Genomic DNA, 20106 nt, shown 5'->3' with positions numbered 1-20106 from the left:
AATGTCAGATCATGGCACACCTGGCACCACAGGGGTATGGGGGAGGACACCAGCTCCCGATGGCCGTCAAGGTTACGGTTGCCCTGAACATTTACTCCATGGGGTCCTTCCATGCGCCAAGTGGGGACCTGTCCGGGATCTCACAGACCTCAGTGCACAAGTGCATCTGTACCATCATGGGGCCCCTATATGCCCAGGCAGCTCAATACATTCATTTCAATGTGGACCGAGCCACCAGGATGCCCGAGCAGCAGGACCCGCTGCCACTGTTGACATGCCCCAGGTCCAGGGAGTGATCGACAGGATGCGTGCCCCCTCCGAGAACCTACAGATTACAGGCCGCTCTACACAAACCAAAAGGAGTTCCACTCAATGAACGTGCAGCTGATATATGACCATCAGCTTCGCATCATGCACGTCTGCGCCCAATACCCAGGCTGTGTGCACGACGCCTTCATCCTGGCATACTCGACGATTCCTGACATATTCGTGACGGGGAGGTTGGCTCCATGGTGACAGGGGTTATCCACTGTGGTCATGGGTGATGACAGCTAACCGGAGGCCACAGATCGACGTGGAGACCTGCCACAATAATGCCCATATAGCAACCAGGAGCGTGATCGAGCGGTGCTTTGGCCTCCTGAAGATGTAGTTCAGGTGCCTGGACCAATCTGAGAGGGCCGGCCGCATCGTGCAGGCCTCCTGTGTCCTCCACACGTCGCGCAGCAGTGGGGCAATGTGCTGAAGGAGAAGGATGAACGCCAGGTCTCCTTCGACGAGGAGGATGCGGGGAAGGGGAAGGATGGGCAGGACATGGAGCTCAGGCAGGCACGGGAGGCCGCACGACGTGTGCATCAGGGCCAACGCACACAGGATATTGTGATCGCCTCCAGGTTCACCAACTAGGGGGCCGGACTGGCCAGGGACACGGACACCGCATCCGCACCCCACCGGCCACCCCTGCATGCAACCTGCTCCATGATGCATACCTTCTGCCCTACGGGATGTGGGCCCCGAGTTGGCAGTAACGCTGGGTCTGGTCCATGGGATGGAGGATGTTGACAACCCACTCTGCGATGAGCTCAGGTGCTCCGCATCATTTGACAACGTCTGACTCCTTCCCATGGTAGTACTTTCCACCGTCCACCTGGGTGTTCCTGCATACGAGCTTGTCCCATCAAACCCCTGAGATGACGGTGGTGGGGACGGTCAAGGGAGTGTGGGGAATGGGGAGGTGGAAGTGGAGAGCCTAGGCCACCCACAATGTCTACCCATTCCTCCCCCTCTATGACTAGCCTACCCCTCATATTCATCTGACATCACTGAGACAGGTTGTAACAGTGTGAACAGGTGTTTACAAAGAACAGTACAGCACATGAACAGGGCCTTCAGCCCACCACGCCTGCACTGATCACATGTCCTAACTAGACCAACCTCCTGTATCCTTCTATACCCTTTTTGTTCATGTGACGATCGAGATTGGTTTTCAAGGTCGCTAATGTATCTGCCTCAACCACCTCACTTGGCAGTGCATTTCAGGCCACCACCACCCTCTGTGTAAAAGACTTCCCCTGCACATCTCCACTGACCCTACGCTCCCCCCCCCCCCGCCCTCACCTTGAACTTGTTCCCCCTTGTAATTGTCATTTCTGCCCTGAGAAAAAGCCTCTAACTGTTCACCCTATCTATACCCCTCATAATTTTATAAACTTCTATCAGGTCATCCCTCAGCCTCCGTCTTTCTAGGGAGAACAACTCCAGTTTATTCAATCTCTCCTCATAGCTAATACCCTCCATACCAGGAAACATCCTGGTAAACCTTTTCTGTACTCTCTCCAAAGCCTCCACGTCCTTCTGGTAGTGTGGTGACCAGAATTGGACACAGTAGACTTCCGGTGACAACGATGTGCTGAGCAGTCGCACGTCAGGTGGCTCTCTCCCTGTGGACCCGAAAAATAGTCACTGTTCAAGAAAACGTGCCAAAACAAAAACGCAGTAACTCATTCCCCAACCTTAGTAAGTCAGAGGAAGGAAAAAGAGAGGGGGAATGTAAGAAAAGATGCCCGGAAAAAGCCAAACTAGGGGCCGAACAGAGACCAGGAGTGGAAAGAGCCAGGAACGGCCACACTCAGACAAGCTAACCAGCGCACGAGGCGGGGGAGCACAAGTTTCGCCAGCGCAAAAGGAGCAAGGCAGACAGGAACAAACCGCTCCCACACCGGCGGGGGGGGAGCTGGAAGGCATCCTTCACCGAGACACTAAGGCAGCACCAGCAGCTGATAAAGGTGGAGATAAAAGCGGACACTGAGGCCGTGGTGAAGAATGCGGTGGCCGAGACCCTGGCCCAAATACAGTTCGCCCTGGGCAGGGTGGAGAAGAGACTGGAAGCCCAAGAGGCTACCATCAAGGACATGGAAAAGGCCGCAACCGGCAAAAGTGATCAGATCGTGGTGCTGGATAAAGGGGTGGCGAGGTTGGTCGAGACGCAGGGCAGTCTGAGGGGTAAAGTAGAGGATCAGGGGAACCACTCAAAGAGGTAAAACCTGTGGTTTGAGGGCCGACCGGATATCCAACATGGTCAATCGGATTGCCCAGTATAAGGTCTTCTCCACCGTGGACCTCAAGTCCGCCTACCACCACCTCCCCATCCGCCCAGGTGACCGCAAGTACACAGCCTTCGAGGCAGACGGGCGTCTATACCGCTTCCTAAGGGTCCCATTTGGTGTCACAAACGGGGTCTTGGTCTTCCAACGGGAGATGGACCGAATGGTTGACCAGCACGGGTTGCAGGCCACGTTCCCGTATCTCGACAACGTAACCATCTGCGGCCACGATCAGCAGGACCACGACGCCAACCTCCAAAAGTTCCTCCAGACCACTAACGCCCTGAACCTCACATACAACGAGGAAAAGTGCGTTTTTAGCACAAACCGGTTGGCCATCCTGGGATACGTAGTGCGCAATGGGATAATAGGCCCCGACCCCGAACGCATGCGCCCCCTTATGGAATTTCCCCTCCCCCACTGCTCCAAAGCCCTGAAACGTTGCCTGGGTTTCTTTTCATATTACGCCCAGTGGGTCCCCCAGAATGCAGACAAGGCCCGCCCGCTAATACAGTCCACTACCTCCCCCCTGTCGACAGAGGCTCGTCAGGCCTTCAGCCTTCAGCCGCATCAAAGCGGATATCGCAAAGGTCACGATGCGCGCCATCGACGAGTCCCTCCCCTTCCAGGTCGAGAGCGACGCATCCGACGTAGCTCTGGCGGCCACCCTTAACCAAGCGGGCAGACCCGTGGCCTTTTTCTCCCGGACCCTCCACGCCTCAGAAATCCACCACTCCTCAGTGGAAAAGGAAGCCCAAGCCATAGTGGAAGCTGTGCGACATTGGAGGCATTACCTGGCCGGCAGGAGATTCACTCTCCTCACCGACAACGGTCGGTAGCCTTCATGTTCGATAATGCACAGCGAGGCAAAATTAAAAATGACAAGATCTTAAGGTGGAGGATCGAGCTCTCCACCTTCAACTACGAGATCTTGTACCGTCCCGGAAAGCTGAACGAGCCGTCCGATGCCCTATCCCGCGGCACATGTACCAACGCACAAATAGACCGCCTCCAAGCCCTCCACGAGGACCTCTGCCACCCGGGGGGTCACTCGATTCTACCATTTCATAAAGTCCCGCAACCTCTCCTACTCTGTGGAGGAGGTCCGTACAGTCACCAGGAACTGCCACATCTGCGCAGAGTGCAAACCGCACTTTTTCAGGCCGGATAGAGCTCACCTGATCAAGGCTTCCCGCCCCTTTGAACGTCTCAGTTTGGATTTCAAAGGGCCCCTCCCTCCACTGACCGCAACGCATACTTCCTGAACGTGGTGGACGAGTACTCTCATTTCCCCTTCGCCATCCCCTGCCCCGACATGACAGCGGCCACAGTCATTAAAGCCCTTGGCACCATATTCACACTGTTCGGTTGCCCCGCGTATATCCATAGCGACAGGGGGTCCTCCTTCATGAGTGACGAACTGCGCCAGTTCCTGCTCAGCAAGGGCATAGCCTCGAGCAGGACGACCAGCTACAACCCCCGGGGGAACGGGCAAGTAGAGAGGGAGAACGACACGGTCTGGAAGACCGTCCTACTGGCCCTACGGTCCAGGGATCTCCCAGTTTCCCGGTGGCAGGAGGTCCTCCCGGACGCTCTCCACTCCATCCGGTCGCTGCTGTGTACCACCACTAACCAAACGCCTCACGAGTGCCTCCTTGTCTTCCCCAGGAAGTCCTCCTCCGGAACTTCGCTGCCGACCTGGCTGGCGGCCCCAGGACCCATCTTGCTCCGGAAACATGTGCGGGCGCACAAATCGGACCCGTTGGTCGAGAGGGTTCACCTTCTCCACGCGAACCCGCAGTACGCCTACGTGGCGTACCCCGACGGCCGACAGGACACGGTCTCCCTGCGGGACCTGGCGCCCGCCGGCAACACACACACCCCCCCGACACCGATCAGCCCCTCCCTGCCACCGGCGCACCCCGCGACCGCCCCCTTCCCGGGGGGATCGGTCCTCCTCCCGTGCCCGCCCAGGAGTAAAACAGGAACAAACACCGAAACGCTCCCGGAGACGACAACGCCTGAACAAGCACCTGCAACACCACCGGGGCTGAGGCGATCGACGAGGAAGACCAGACCGCCCGCTCGACTCGTGGAATCCGCGTGACACCAAGACCGTTGGTGTAACAAAAAAAAAAATTTTTTGCTAATATTGTAAATAGTTTTCACAAACTTGTACATAGCCCAGTGTAGGGCTAAAACTGTAGTAACATGTCCAAAATTTTCCTTCCAGGGCCAGCCTTGTAAACCCCTGCCACCATGCGAACCACCGCCCCGCCGGGTTCCTTTTTAACAAGGGGTGAATGTGGTGGTATGTATTAGGGGTCATGTGGGACCGTGAAGCCGTGATGCTATTGGCTGACAGATCCCGGGTCCTGGTTGGCTGCCGACTCCTGGCTCCGCCCTGAAGGCGGAGTATAAGAACCCGAGCTTCTCCCCGCAGCTTCATTCTGTTGCTGAGCTGCTGGGGACAAGTCTCGCTTCATAAAGCCTGAATCGACTTCATCACTTCTCGTCTCTCTCGTAAGTCATTGTGCGCTACAGGTATGCTGTACCCAGCGAAGCTCTGAGTTACATACCAAGGCAAGGAACACTTCTTTACAGCCCCTACCGTGGCAGACAGGTTTGTGGTGGAATGCAGCCTGGAACAGTGACAGCAGGGGAAGCAATAAGGGACCCACTGGCAAGGAGCAACAGCACAGCGATGAGCTGACGAGGGGGGGAGGTGGGGGGGGGGGGGGTGGGAGGGGGGGGGGGGGTAGAGAAAGCACCTCACTGCCATTCCCCCCAAAACACACCCTGAGCGACAAGCAACAAGCCACCACCTGAGGGACCTCTTCGCACGGGAGATCATGACCTCGTTCGAGAGAATGAGCAGTGGAAAAGGGAAAGCAGAGTGGCAAGCGAGAGGAGTGCAGGGTTAAGACGGGGAAAGAATGGGCAGGAACTACAGAAAGCGGGCGAGGGAGAATTGAGACAGTAACTCCCGGGAGGGGGGTCACCGCAATAGCGGGAAAGCTAGCGCCGGAAGCATGCAACAGAGAAAGGCCACGGCGCATCCCCGATATGGTGGACGGCGCCAGGTCGGGAAAGGGGTGGGGGGGGAACACACACAGCGGGGATGGGGGAGAAAAGGGGGATAAGAGCTGGGGGAAGGGGAAAAAAAGGAGTGGGCGCATGGGAAAGGCGTGATGGGGGGGAAAGGGGGGGACTGAGGGGTGGGGGGCGGGTAAATAGGGAGGGGAGCAACAATAGGACCAGAGCGAGAGTGGCAATATGGCTACAAAGCGCCGCAACCAGGGGCTCGGAGCAAGGAGCACTGCAAGTAACCACCCAGTAAGGTCTCTGGGCAAAGGGAGACCACGGAGTACAAGGGCCTACCCACGGCGGACGCACAATCGGCGGCCATGTTGGGTGCCCCCTGGACAAAGGGAAACCGTGGAGTGCAGGGGCACGTCCACCAGGTAAACATGGTTAATTCCGCAGGACATAAACCCCCCAGCAGGATAGTCACCTGGAACGTTAGGGGACTCAACGGCCCAGTGAAAAGATCCAGGGTCTTCACCCACCTAAGAAACACACCTGAGAGAGCAGGACCGACTGCGGGTAAGGAAGGGCTGGGTAGGACAAGGGCAAGGGGGGTGGCAATACTGATCAATAAGAGCACGATGTTTAAGGCGACGAGGGGGACGGTACGTCATGGTCAGTGGGGCTCTGGACGGTACACCGGTAGTACTTGTTAATATGAACGTTTCCAACTTATTTAAAAGACCAGGGCGGAAATCCCCGACATAGCGACGCACCGACTGATCATGGGGGGGGGGGGCGGTATTTTAACTGTGTACAGGACCCACGGACTGACAGGTCAAACCCCAAAACAGGGAAGACCTCAAACATGGTGAAGGAACTCGGTCGCTATCTGGAGCAGATGGGCACGGTGGACCCTTGGAGGTTCACCCAGCCAGGGGAGAAAGAGTTCTCCTTCTTCTCCCCAGTGCACAACGTATACACCAGGATTTACTTCTTTGTGGTGGGGAAAACGGTGTTTCCAGGGCTGGTCAAAGCGGAATACTCGTAAACTCTGACCACGCTCCGTATTACATGAATGTGAGGTTGGAGACGGGCAGGACCCAACGCCCCATATGGAGATTGGACACAGGTCCACTAGCCAAAATGGCTTTCAGCGAGAGGGAATCACAGCCATAGGAGAGTATATGAAAAACAACCAAAATAGGGAGGTCTCAACCTCCATGTTCTGGGAGGCGCTAAAGTCCGTGATAAGAGGGGAAGTTATCGCCTTCAAAGCGCGAAGAGACAGAGAGGAAAAGGCGGCTAGGCAGCAGTTGGTCGACTCTATACTGGAGGTGGACCGTAAATACTCTGAGGCCCCGACTGTAGAGCTCCTGGCGGAGAGGGAAAAGCTACAAATGGACTTTGACCTGCTCTCCACGAGGAAAGCAGTGCACCAACTCCGCCAAGCATGGGGGGCCCCATACAAACACGGAGATAAAGCCAGCTGCCTGCTGGCACACCAGCTGAGAAACCAGGCAGCCACTAGAGACTAGACGCACAAATTAGAGATAACAGAGGCACATTGGAAACAGACCCAGAAAGGGTCAACAAAACCTTTGAGGCCTTTTGCCGAGAGCAGTGCACCTCAGAGCCCCCACCAGAGGACTCGGGATGAAACAGTTCTTCGATGGATTGGACATGCCAGTTGTGGGGGAGGACAGAAAACCGGGGCTGGAAGCACCACTAGCAGTGGGAGAGATCATGGACATGCTAATGCTTAGCTCCATGCAGGCGGGGAAGGCGCCGGGACCAGATGGGTTCCCGGCGGACTTCGACAAACAATCCGCGACAACACTGGCCCCGCACCTGTGGGAGATGTTCGCAGACTCGCTGGCATGAGGCAGGCTGCCACCTACACTGGCACAGGCCTCAATCTCGCTAATAACTAAGAAAGACAAAGACCCAACGGAATGTGGGTCATACAGACCCATCTCACTACTAAACACAGACGCCAAAATGCTGGCCAAGATCCTAGCCAAAAGGCTGGAGAACTGCGTTCCAGAAGAGGGCGCAGCAGATCAGACGAGCTTTGTCAAGGGTAGACAGCTAACATCGAACATCAGGCACCTGCTGAACATGAACATGACCCCATCCGGGGAGAGAGCACCAGAAGTGATCATCTCCCTGGACGCAGAAAAGGCCTTCGACAGTGTCGAGTGGAAGTACCTCATAGAGATACTGGAGCGGTTCAGGCTTGGAACAGGGTTCACCTCCTGGGTGAAGCTCCTGTACAACACTCTCATGGCGAGCGTAAGGACAAACAACACCAGCTCTCAGTGCTTCCAACTGCACAGGGGCACCAGGTAGGGATGCCAGCCGTCCGCAATGCAGTTTGCCCTATCGATCGAACCACTAGCGATCGCTCTCAGAACAGGAAAAAACTGGAGGGGGATCCAAAGGGGAGGCAGAGAGCATAGAGTCTCGCTCTAATGCGGATGACCTCCTCCTCTACATCTGGGACCTACAAAGCAGCATGGAAGGAATCATCGCGCTCTTGAAAGAGTTTGGTGCCTTCTCGGGCTACAAACTCAACATGAACAAAAGCGAGATCTTCTTGGTGAATCCGCAAGGGGGAGGGGAACGCTTGGGGGACTGCCGTTTAAACAGGCCCAACACTAATTCCGCTACCTGGGGATCCAAATCGCTCATGATTGGGCGAGGGTTCACAAGTGGAACCTGATCAGTCTGACAGAGGAAGTCAAAAAGGACCTGCAAAGATGGAACACACTCCCACTCTCCCTTGTGGGGAGACTGCAGATGATAAAAATGACCGTGCTGCTGAGGTACCTCTTCCTACTTAGATCCATCCCGATCTATATCCCCAAGGCCTTTTTCAACTCACTGGACAAGCTGATCATGGTGTTTGTATGGGGGGGGGGAAGAATGCTAGGATCCCAAAGAAGGTCCTCCAGAAAACAAAGTACATGGGAGGTCTAGCCCTTCCAAACCTACAGTACTACTACTGGGCGGCGACAGCGGAAAGAGTAATGGGATGGATTAAGGAGCCAGAGGGCAAATTGGTGCACGCAGAGGAGGCCTCCTGCACTGGGACCTTGCTCCAGGCCCTTGTCACGGCAGCACTCCCATTCCCACCCAAATAATACTCCAGTAGCCCAGTGGTGGTAGCCACCCTCTAGTCCTGGAACCAGTTGCGGCAGCAATTCGGCCTGACCGTAATGTCCGACAAAGCCCCCATCTACAACAACCATTAGTTTGCACCAGCACTCACTGACGCCACCTTTAGAAAGTGGAGATAGGACAGGGGGACACTGACAGGTAGGGACCTATACAGCGAAGGAAGGGTCACAATACTGGACGAACTGACGGAGAGATTCCAGCTAGCTAAGAGCAACAAACTCAGATACCTGCAGCTTAAAAACTTCCTACGGAAGGAGACCAGGACGTACCTGCGACAGACGCTACTAGAGGAATTACTGGATGCAAATATTCTAGGTGGAGGAAACTGTAGCGACATGTACGAACGACTGATAGAGGGGGCCGGCACTGTTCTGGACGCGACGAGGAGGAAATGGGAGGAAGACTTGGGGCTCGAAATAGGGTGGGGACTTTGGAGGGATGCACTACATGGGGTCAATTCCACCTCCACTTGCATAAGACTCAACCTAACGCAACTAAAGGTGAAATTATCTGAAAATCGCTTATTGTCACAAGTAGGCTTCAAATGAAGTTACTGTGAAAAGCCCCTAGTTGCCACATTCCGGTGCCTGTTCGGGGAGGCTGGTAAGGGAAAGGTGGTACATAGAGCCCACTTAACAAGAACCCGAATGAGTAGCTTCTTCCCGGAGGTGGAGGACAGATGCGAACGGTGCCAAGGAGGCCCGGCCAACCACACCCGCATGTTCTGGTCTGGCCCCAGACTTGCTGGGTACTGGACAGCCTTCTTTGAGGCAATGTCCAAAGTGGTGGGGATCAAGGTGGAGCCATGCCCGAAAGTGGCGGTCTTCGGGGTACCAGACCAGCCAGATCACTTCATGGGGAGGAGGGCGCACGCCCTTGCCTTTGCCTCCCTGATCGCCCACCCTAGAATCCTGCTTGGCTGGCGGTCAGTAACACCACCTAAAGCTGCAGACTGGCTGTCCAACCTATCGGAATTTCTCCAAATGGAGTAAATCAAATTCGGCATCCAGGGGTCGGAAGATGGCTTCCACAGGACATGGGAGCCATTCACCCGACTGTTCCGGGACCTGTTTGTGGCCAACGAACAAACAAATAGATAAACAAGTAGCCAAGAGCCAGGGGAAAGTAGCCAAGACTTGAGAGAAGAGAGGGAAGGGAGGGACGTCCCGGGGAGAGGGAGGGGAGCAGTGCAAGAGGGGGTAACCAAACACAGCTGAAAAGAAAGGAGAGCTGCAGAGTGGGAGATGAGGGGAGGGGGTGAAAGAGGGGCAGGAAAGGGGAGGGAAGTGGGGGCAAGGAAGGACAAGGGAAGGAGAATAATAGAGGGGAGCCAAAGGGGAGGAAAGAGGGGGGAACACAAACTGGAAGAAGAGCACAGGAAATGACAACGACCACGACAAACACAGCAGGGCAACAGAGACTAAGAAAGTAAAGGAGGGAGGAACGACAGACAGCCAAGGTGGAGGCAAACGCACAAAAACAAAAAATAAAACCGACCGGGAGAAGCAAGTAACATCAGGGGCACCACCCAGGTGCCCCTCCCACCCAATTTTGTTTTGCTTGTTCTGTATATATATATTTTTGTGAAGAAAAATAGAAAAAAGGGTGAGAAAGCCCCCAACCCCAATGCCAAGTATAATGAAATTGTCTCTCTGTTGCTTCTTTGTATATACAATACCCCTGTTTTATTTTCCCACCCCTTGGTTTTTTTTACTTATGTAGTGTTTTTGTTATTTCTTTTTGGTTTCTCTGTGTGTACATCTGTAAATATACTGTGTATAAAACCCAATAAAAACATTCTTTAAAAAAAAAGAATTGGACACAGTATTCCAAATGTGGCCAACCAATGTTCTATACAACTGTAACTTAATTTGTGAACTTATATATCCAATGCCCCATCCGATGAAGGCAAGCATGCCATATGCAAGGTTAGGGCACAGACTGTATATATGTTGCCACAATAAACACCTGTTAACACCGTTGAGACCTGCCAGCAGCCAGTGCCAGAGCCGCTGCCCCCCAGACAGCCGAGCACTGACGGGGAGAGCAGCCCGAACACCAGCCCTTCGCCTGAGACTCAGGATACGCCGGAGCTCGGGTCAGAGGAGGACACGGACTTTCCGTCATAGCTGTCTCCAACACCTGTCGTGATACGCAGACACACACATAATGATATACAGACAAGCAGCTAATGGACACAGAACAGGACATGACCAATAAACAGGCAGGACACTCTGGGGTGGGATCTGACTATAAAAGACACGAGGCACACACACTCTGCCTCTTTCCACTGATGAACATCTAGAGAGTCAGTCAAGGGTGTTGTTACAATCTCACACCTCCACCACGTGGCTAAGAGCTAGTCTGATTCAGTCAGAGTAACCACACTTAAGTTAGCAGAGAGTTAAACTCACAGAGAACTGTGCTAACTGTGCTATTAGTTCAATAAACCTGATTGAACTAACTTCAAGGTCTGGAATATTTTTCTGATCTAAGCTGCATCCAGTTGCAGCCAGTGTTAGACCAGTGTACCTAACACGACATGATACCAGGAGACTACTAATTTAAGGTGGCTTACCTCAGTCCATTCCATGACGACCAGCAAATGTATCCCGGCACCATGGAGAAGATTCAGGTTCCTCACCAGCTCAGGACTCCGGCACTCTCAGTGCCAACTGGCGGATATTCAAGCCTCACACCTTGAGGGTACATCTGATGCAAGAAATATCGCGCTTCTCCTCTCAACAGTGGGTGATCAAGCCATCGAACTCTTCAACTCGTTTAACTTCACCGAAGGCCAGGACAAGACAAGGTTTCAGACCATCCTGGACAAGTTCGATAGCTACTGTGAAGTGGACACCAATGAAATCTTCGAACGCTACATATTCAAACAACGACTTCAAGGTAAAGATGAATCTCTCAATGCCTTCTTAACTAGCCTCTGCTGCTAGCGCTGTCCTGCAACTTTGGTAATATTGCTGACTCCATGATCAGAGACCAAATCGTGTTTGGAGTTCACTCTGATCCTCTGAGAGAGCAGCCCTTAAAAATCAAGCATATGACCCTGCCAGTCGTGATTGAAACATGTACAGTGCATGAGCACACAAAAAATCGGTATTCCCAATACAAATCGACTGAAAATCAGAAACTTGCCTCCCACGAGGCAGTAAGTGTGCAGGCAATCTCCCGGATGCAGCGCCTCAGCATTGAAGACAGCGGCCATCTCGCGCGCTTTTCCCGGAGCCCCACGCATGCGCGATGCGGACGGGATAACGAAGCGGCCGACACCCACACTACTCAGGTGCAGACGTCTGCCGACCGCACTGTGCATGTGCGATGGCGTACACAGCGTCACGCGACAGCGTCATGACATGCCCGAACTGTGACAACGCCCACTTAAAGGGACATTGCCCTGCAAGAGGCAGGCGATGTTTAAACTGCGGGAAGCCTGGACACTATGCAGCCTTGTGCAGGTCTGCACCACCAGTCAGAGGCCAGTGCTCCCAATTCTGACGACGGAGCGTTGAGAATGTGCAACGACGATTACAGGATTCTGATCCTGGCAGTACAACGGATCCAGAGGACGAGTGCCTGGAGTCCGCCTACCGAGTGGGCATCATTACCACACGTGAACATGCCACACCTAACTCATCTCGCATTCAGACCATCCTCACTGTGGATTCGGAAGATGAATGGTGTGCGGTGATGCAGGTCAACCGCTGCTCCATCCTGTTCAAGCTGGACACAGGTGTTCACAGGCAGACTTCAAACGCATCAAGAAGCCCCCCATGGTCCCCCAGCAGCCTGCCAGCTCCTGGACGATAAAGTTAATGCCATCACAGCACTAGGGTCCTGCCATCTACTTGTCTCCAACCGGAGTACCCATGCATGGCTAAGGTTTGAAATCGTCAAGCCGGACAGGGCACCTACTAGGCGCGCATGCCTACAAAAAGCTAAACCTGGTGCAGCGGGTTTATTCAACGACATCCTCCAACGTGGATCTTCAAGCTGGCATTGACGACATCCTCGCTCAGTATCCAGATGTGTTTGACGGGATGGGCACTTTGCCATATCAGTACAAGATCCTACTGCGACCTGATGCCAACACATGCACCACACCGGGTCCTGGCTCCGCTGAAGGAGCACCTGAAGGAACAGCTCAAGGAGCTGCAGCAGCAGGGGATCATTTCCAGGGTAACCGAACCGACTGACTGGGTCAGCTCGATGGTGGTGGTTAAAAAACCCTCTGGAGACCTGCGCATCTGCATTGATCCCAGGGATCTCAACCAGAATATAATGCGTGAACACTACCCCATCCCGAAGCGGGAGGAACTCACCAGTGAGATGGCACGGTTTTTCACGAAGTTAGATGCATCACATGGATTCTGGCAAATCCAGCTGGATGAGTCCAGCAGAAGGCACTGCACCTTCAACACACCATTTGGCAGGTACTGCTATAACCGTATGCTGTTCGGCATCGTCTCGGCATCGGAGATATTTCATTGCATCATGGAGCAGATGATGGAGAGCATCAAAGGGGTTCGTGTGTACGTGGACGACGTCATCATATGGTCCATGACCCCTGAGGAGCATGTTTCCCATCTCCAGCAGGTATTCCGCCGTGTCCACACCAATGGCCTGAAGCTGAACAGGGCCAAATGTTGCTTTGGCATGACGACACTCAAGTTCCTAGGAGACAAGATCTCTCAGCAAGACGTGTGCCCCAACACAGACAAGGTCAAGGCCATCGCAGCCATGAAGGTCCCGGAAGACAAGAAGGCAGTATTGCTCTACCTGGGCATGGTCAATTTTCTGGGCAAGTTCATCTCAAACATGGCCTCACACACTACGGTCCTACGAAACCTAGTGAAGAAGTCCACTGCCTTTGAGTGGAAGGCGGCCCATCAGGCAGAGTGGTTGGAGCTGAAAGCCAAGCTCACCACTGCACCCGTATTGGCATTTTTCGACTCAGACAGGGAAACGAAAATCTCAACAGATGCGAGCCAGGATGGCATCGGTGCGGTCGCGATGACACTTCATCCTGGGCACCGGTTGCCTACGCATCAAGGGCAATGACGCCCACCAAACAAAGGTATGCACAAATCGAGAAGGAATACCTGGGCCTTCTCACTGGCATTCTCAAGTTTCACGACTATGTCTAGGCCTGCCGACATTCACAGTCAAGAGGGATCACAGGCCCCTGGTCGACATTATCCACAAGGACCTTAATGACATGACGCCTCGGTTGCAGCGCATCCTCCTCAAACTCAGAAGGTATGACTTTGACCTGGTCTACAAGCCTGGCAAGGAGCTCATCATTGCCGATACACTGTCCCGCTCCATCACTGTGCCTAGTGAACCACTGAACATCATCTGGCAAATTGAATCACAGGTTGAGTCACAGGTGCAGCTGTGTGCTAGCACCCTCCCGGCGTCTGATGAGAAGGTGATTCGTATCCGTGAGGAGACAGCCAAAGACCCCCTCTTGCAGCGTGTTATGCAACATCTAGCCAATGGCTGGCAAAAAGGGCAGTGCCCTCAATTTTTCAATGTAAAGGACAACCTGACGGTGGTTGATGGTATCCTCCTCAAACTGGACCGGATTGTAATTCCACTAAGTCTCCAGAGCTTGGTGCTCCGTCAAATCCATGAAGGCCACCTGGGTGTGGAAAAGTGCAGACGCAGAGCCAGGCAGACTGTCTACTGGCCCGGGATCAGCCAGGACATCGCGAACATGGTCCTTAACTGTGCGACCTGTCAATGCTTCCAGCCAGCGCAGAGTAAGGAGACACTTCAGCAGCATGAAATCGAAACCTCTCCGTGAACCAAGGTTGGCATCGACCTCTTTCATGCAAATGGTCGTGATTACGTGTTAATCATCGATTACTTTTCCAGTTACCCTGAAGTCGTGAAGCTCTCAGACCTCACATCTCGGACCGTCATCAAGGCCTGTAAGGAGACGTTCTCCAGGCATGGTATCCCAGTCACTATCATGAGTGACAATGGCCCGTGCTTCAGCAGCCATGAATGGTCTCTGTTTGCCCAGTCGTATCAGTTCAAACACGTCACTTCCAGCCCACACTATCCGCAGTCAAGCGGAAAAGTTGAGAAAGGGGTGCACATAGTGATTCAGCTCATTTGCAAGGCCGCGGATTCTGCCTCTGACATTCACCTTGCGCTGCTTGCGTACAGGGCGACCCCATGTCCACTGGCATGTCGCCGGCTCAACTCCTGATGAACAGGGACCTGCGAACGACACTTCCAGCCATACACGTGCCCAACCTGGATCACCTCCCGGTGCTGCAGAAGGTGCAGCAACTCCGAGACCGACAAAAACAGGGCTATGATGCTCATGCCACCGATGTGCCCGTGTTATCTCCGTCAGACACTGTTTGGGTCAAGATCCCTGATGGAGGCTGGTCAGCTCCAGCTGTCATTGTTCGACAGGCTGCCCCCTGCTCGTATGTTGTGCGTCTGGCTGATGGTTCTGTTGTGTGACGAAACAGACGGGCTCTGCGCAAAGTTGCCTGCCCGCAACCACATGCTCCTCCGTTTCCTTCTGTTGTTTTGCCACCTCCTGATACCTCAACTTACGAGGCCACCAGTCAGGCTTCAGTCCCGCCCATCAAGGTGCTGTCGTCCCCACCACCACCTCTCCGGCGGTCGACCAGGATCAGATGCAAGCCACAGAGACTGGACTTATGAACATTTGTTCTGTATGCTATGTCCTGTGTTCTCGCATTAGACAGCTGTTTTCACAGGTACATATGTCCACATCCACTGCATGTATATATGTTAATATTAGCCTATTCTTGTAAATACGCTCACATATGTCATCCAAACATAACAAAAAAGGGGAGCTGTCATGATATGCAGACACACACATAATGATATACAGACAAGCAGCTAATGGACACAGAGAACAGGACATGACCAATAAGCAGGCAGGACACTCAGGGGTGGGATCTGACTATAAAAGACACGAGGCACTCACACTCTGCCTCTTTCCACTGATGAACATCTAGAGAGTCAGTCAAGGATGTTGTTACAATCTCACACCTCCACCACGTGGCTAAGAGCTAGTCTGGTTCAGTCAGACAGAGTCACCACACTTAAGTTAGCAGAGAGTTGAACTCACAGAGAACTGTGCTAACTGTGCTATTAGTTCAATAAACCTGATTGAACTAACATCAAGGTCTGGAGTATCTTTCTGATCTAAGCTGCATCCAGTTGCAGCCAGTGTTAGACCAGTGTACCTAACATGACAACACCCTCCACCCTCCACCATCCCAGAGACTATCACCTTGGTTGGGCACATTAGTGGAGAGGCTCCTGTGACACTATCTGGTATAGTAGGTGGAGGTAGGAGCAGTCGCGTGGCCGGCGGTCGAGGGCAGGCCAGCCCCAGGAACCAGCTGCCATCCAGACGGGTCCCGGGCTCCTGCAACATCCAGTCCCAGCCTCCATGCAGGTGCAGTCAGAGACCCAGGGACTACAAGAGGAGATGATGGGGAGCATCCAGCACCTGCAGACGCAGGTGGAGGAGTCCATCCACATGCAGAGGCAGGGGGTGGTGCCGGTCATGCGTGCCACCCAGACCGACACCGCACGGATGGCGTCCGCGGTGGAGGCATTGGGGTGATGGTTTTGGCTATGGATCAGTGTGTTCAAGGCCTGCGGCATTCTGTGGAGGCGGTGGCCAAGTCCCAGGACAGGGCTGCCCTCTCAAAGGCAGCCATGTACCAGAGCCACCTGGACATTGCAGCTGCGCTCCTCAGTATGGCCCAGTCGCAGCAGGCCATGGCTGGGATCGTCGGCCGCATTGCCCACGCGCTAGCCAGAGTGGCACAGACACTGAGTGGGGTTGCCCAGTCGCAGAGGGAGGTGGCCCAGTCCCAGAGGATGGTGGCCCAGACCCAGAGGGAGGTGGTCCAGTCACTGGCTGATGCGGCATAGACCCACAGCGTGGTGGCACAGTCACAGCGTGATGTGGTGCAGTCCAAGACAGAGATGGTCCCCTTCCTGTGCTCCATGACCGTGAGTGCAGATCTTGGTCGAGACCAGAGAAGGGCTCAGGACTGGCAGGGCCAGGTGGTGGAGGGGGGGGGGGGGGGGGGGGGGGGGGGCTCAGAGGATGGTTCCGCTTCAACCCCTGTCACATGGAGTGGCCTGGGGGCCATCAGGCACTATGAGAGAGGAGGTGATGGGACCTGTGCCGGTGACTCCTGCAGGGAAGGTGCCGGAACACCGCAGCACCTCGGACTCCCTCCCTCCCTTCCCTGGTGCATCTGGTGGGCAGCAGGCATATCAGGGTGGCACCACGCCACCCGGGACACCTGAGCATCGGCCGGGCCCAACTATGCCAGGTCGTCCCAGGAGACGTGCGCCAACAGGGGCCCTTGTCGCAGAGCAGGAGTCACAGCAGGCCGCCTCCACTCCTGCTGTACCGTCTTGGGAACCACCTAGGCATAGTGTTAATGCCCAACCAGTTAGGTTGCATGGGTGAAGGCACAGTTCAGTCATCGAGGTTCGGGCACAGTTCAGTCATCGGGGTTAGGGCGCAGTTCAGTCATCGGGGTTAGGGCACAGACTGTATATATGTATCCACAATAAACACCGTTGAAACCTGCCTCGGGGCTCTGTGGGGGGACCGTGCCCCCCCCTCCCCGTGCCCTGACCGTCCACAGCACACCCAGCCCGGGAATTCGACAGGGCCGTGTGATGGACTGGCCAGTTTGCATGCAGGGATCACCCAGGTGGAAGGTGCTACTCTAGGCATGAGTCAGACATAGTCCTACTATGTGGAGCACCCACCGTGGCTCATCGCAGAGCAGATTGGCATCATCCTCCATCCCATGGACCAGACCCGCTATCACTGCCAACCCAGGGCCCACAGACGTGGCGCCGCAGGTATGTGTAATGGAGGGATGTGCTTGTGGGCAGTTTGGGAGGTGAGAGGGTATGGGTATGGGATGTGATGTATGAGCCCCTGGCCAGCGCCCTCTCCCCCCATCTCCACCTCTTCCCTCCTAGTCGGTGAAACTGGAGGCGATCAGAGTGTCCCGTGTGCATTGGCCCTAGCGATGATGTTATGCAGCCTCCCGTGCCTGCCCAGGCCCCATATCCTGCTTATCATCCCCCTACCCTGAATCCTCCTCGTCGGACGAGGCCTGCCCTTAACACTCATCCTCCTCCTCCATCCCTCTGCTGCGTGATATTGTGAAGGATGCAGCAGGCCACCACGATGCAGGCAACCCTCTCAGTCTTGTACTGGAGGGCTCCTCCAGAGTGGTCCAGGCACCTGAAGTGCATGTTCAGAGATGCCGAAGCACCGCTTGATCACACTCCTGGTCGCTGTATGGGCGCGTTGTTGTGGGTCGTCGCGTTGGTCTGTGGCCTCCGGATAGGTGTCATAATCGCGGCAGCGGGTAACCCCATGTCACCCAGGCGCCGACCCCACAGCTTCCGTGTCAGGAATCACCGAATGTGCCAGGATGAAGGAGCCGTGCACACTGCCCGGGTATCAGGCACAGAGGCGCATGATGCGCAGCTGATGGTCACAGACTAGCTGGATGTTCATCGAGTGGTGGCCCTTTCGGTTAGTGTAGAGCGGCCTGTTATCCGCCGGTGCCCGTATGGCGGCATGCATCCCACCTATCGCCCCCTGGACCCGGGTCATCCCGACGATGGCAGCGAACTCGGCTGCACAGGCATTCTGGTGGGCTCGGTCCACATGGAACTGGATGTATTGAGGCGCCTGGGCATATAGGGCCTCCGTGACGGCACGGATGCAGATGTGCACCGAGGCCTGAGAGATCCCGGATAGGTCCAAACTTGCCGACTGGAAGGACTCCGTGGCAGAGAAGTTCAGGGCGACCGTCACCTTGATGGTCACCAGGAGCGGGTGTCCACCCCCATAGCCACGCGGTGTCATGTGTCCCATCATCTGGCAGATGTGCCGCCCTGTCTCTCTGCTCAGCCAGAGTCTCCGACAGCATGCCCGGTCCGGCAGGTCCTTGAATGACAGCCGGTGCTGGTACATACGAGGCCTCATGGGGCGTCTCCTTGGCACTTCCTCTTTATCAGCCTGTTGGGCAGCTGCTCCCTTCAGCCTGTGCGGCTGCCACCTGCCCCCCTGCAGCCCTTTCCTCTGCAGCCCAGTCCTCTGCTGGCCGTTCATCTGCTGCCTGCTTTGCTGCTGCCCACTCCACTGCTGCAGCTTCCCCCTACTCTCCAAGCGGCCCACACTCACTCAAAGCAGGGCACCTCGCAGGGCTGCGACCATCGCCACGGCAGCCAGCATTGCAGGTTGAACACCAAACGGCATTGTCTGCAGGGGGTTAAAAGCCAACATGTTAGCATGGCGCATACTCCCGTGCCAGCCAGGTTCCATGGGCTACACAGTGGCCCCAGTTGGCATTGCGTGTCCCGCCCACACATGTCCATCCCCCACCCCAGCACCCCTGCCCGTCGGTGACCAGCCCCATGGGGGCCCCCGGTCCTGTCGCCTGTCCCTGCTGCCAGGGTTACCGTTGGCTGGCACTGCCCTCACTGGGGGCTGCTGTGGGTGTGGCCCTGGATGGTCCCCCAGTGGCCATTTGGGCGGGGTGTTCGGGGGCGGGGGGGGGGGGGGTTTACACTATCGCGGGTGGTTGGATGTGAGGGTGGACGCAACCATACGGCCGGTGTCACTGTGTAGGACTAAGGGCCGGGGTGGGTGGTCAGTGGGTGCGCAGCAAGATGTCTACGGTAATGGCGGTCTGTGCCTGGGTGCCGCCCCAACCTTGTGAGGGGGGGATCCGGCTGCCTGGCCTGTTCCCCGCCCTCCCCCTCCCCTCCCCTGGCCCTAGCAGTGCCCCCTCCCGCTTTAGCCAGCACGGCCAGTGTCCGGGCCAGCAGCCCGCAGTCACTTGTTGCTCTGTTTATCTGGTTATAAATATGGCGGTCAATGTGGTCGCCTTCCTTAATCATAATTATGTTTACTTTAGAGTCGCTAGGTATCTCTCGATACCGCCGCAAGGTTCAAACCCGAAAACTGATCAAAGAGCCAATACACCAGTTAGTTAGTTCAAAGTAAATACTATTTATTTACACACACAGTAAGATCTACTCATGCACAACAGTACTACAAACTAAACTATCTCTAACGCTAACGCCTATACTTAACTTCGGGTGACCACTTAGTCAGAGGAACAATGCCGTTGTTCAGATCTGAGGCTGTTGGGTTCAAAGATATACAGGAGAACAGCTAAGGTCATCCATCTGGTATCGAGCGTTGACCTTGAACTTACTT

At 55.0% G+C, this 20106-nt stretch overlaps 1 protein-coding gene across 1 annotated transcript in view; it reads right to left on the bottom strand.

Moving 5' to 3' along the window:
- LOC140430128 (solute carrier family 28 member 3-like) overlaps positions 1–20106 on the bottom strand; it is a 516849-nt gene that overhangs the window by 193999 nt on the left and 302744 nt on the right. The gene's annotated exons all lie outside the window — the stretch shown is intronic.

This window comes from Scyliorhinus torazame, chromosome 9 (genome assembly GCF_047496885.1).
Source record: "Scyliorhinus torazame isolate Kashiwa2021f chromosome 9, sScyTor2.1, whole genome shotgun sequence".
Lineage (NCBI taxonomy): Eukaryota > Metazoa > Chordata > Chondrichthyes > Carcharhiniformes > Scyliorhinidae > Scyliorhinus > Scyliorhinus torazame.
Note: the sequence above shows the minus strand (reverse complement) of the source record. Positions and strands in the feature narration are given on the sequence as shown.